Source organism: Gopherus flavomarginatus, chromosome 9 (assembly GCF_025201925.1).
Source record: "Gopherus flavomarginatus isolate rGopFla2 chromosome 9, rGopFla2.mat.asm, whole genome shotgun sequence".
Lineage (NCBI taxonomy): Eukaryota > Metazoa > Chordata > Testudines > Testudinidae > Gopherus > Gopherus flavomarginatus.
In genome coordinates this window covers 92,903,115-92,904,341 of record NC_066625.1, presented here as the reverse complement: position 1 = coordinate 92,904,341, position 1,227 = coordinate 92,903,115, and positions in this window count along the sequence as shown.

The following is a 1,227-nucleotide window of genomic DNA, read 5'->3' as shown; positions in this document are numbered from 1 at the left end:
GGGGAGGACTCCTGTCTCAGACTGAGAAAACGGGACAATCAGCGAGTTATCTTAAGTGCTATACACAAATGGAAGAAGCCTGGGAAACAAGCAGGGAGAACTGGAAATCAAGGAACTATGATGTGATTGGAATAACAGAGATTTGGTGGGATAACTCACATGACTGGAGTACTGTCATGGATGGCTATAAACTGTTCAGGAAGGACAGGCAGGGCAGAAAAGGTAGGGGAGTTGAATTGTATGTAAGAGAGCAGTATGACTGCTCAGAGATCCAGTATGAAACTGCAGAAAAACCTGAGAGTCTCTGGATTAAGTTTAGAAGTGTGAACAACAAGGGTGATGTTGTGGTGGGAGTCTGCTACAGAGCACCAGACCAGGGGGATGAGGTGGACGAGCCTTTCTTCCGGCAACTAACAGAAGTTACTAGATTGCAGGTCCTGGTTCTCATGGGAGACTTTAATCACCCTGATATCTGCTGGGAGAGCAATACAGCGGTGCACAGACAATCCAGGAAGTTTTTGGAAAGTGTAGGGGATAATATCCTGGTGTAAGTGCTGGAGGAACCAACTAGGGGCAGAGCTCTTCTTGACCTGCTGCTCACAAACCAAGAAGAATTAGTTGGGGAAGCAAAAGTGAATGGGAACCTGGGAGGCAGTGACCATGAGATGGTCGAGTTCAGGATCCTGACACAAGGAAGAAAGGGGAGCAGCAGAATATGGACCCTGGACTTCAGAAAATCAGACTTTGACTTCCTCAGGGAACTGATGGGCAGGATCCCCTGGGAGAATAACATGAGGGGGAAAGGAGTCCAGGAGAGCTGGCTGTATTTTAAAGAATCCTTATTGAGGTTACAAGAACAAACCACCCCAATGTGTAGAAAGAATAGTAAATATGGCAGGTGACCAGCTTGGCTTAACAGTGAAATCAGTGCTAATCTTAAACACAGAAAAGAAGCTTACAAGAAGTGGAAGACTGAACAAATGACCAGGGAAGAGTATAAATATATTGCTCAGGCATTGGCCATTATCTTTGAAAAATCATGGCGATCGGGAGAGGTTCCAGATGACTGGAAAAAGGCTAATGTAGTGCCTTAAAAAAGGGAAGAAGGATCTGGGGAACTACAGGCCAGTCAGCATCACCTCAGTCCCTGGAAAAATCATGGAATCAATTTTGAAGCACTTAGAGGAGAGGAAATTGATCAGGAACAGTCAGCATGGATTCACCAAA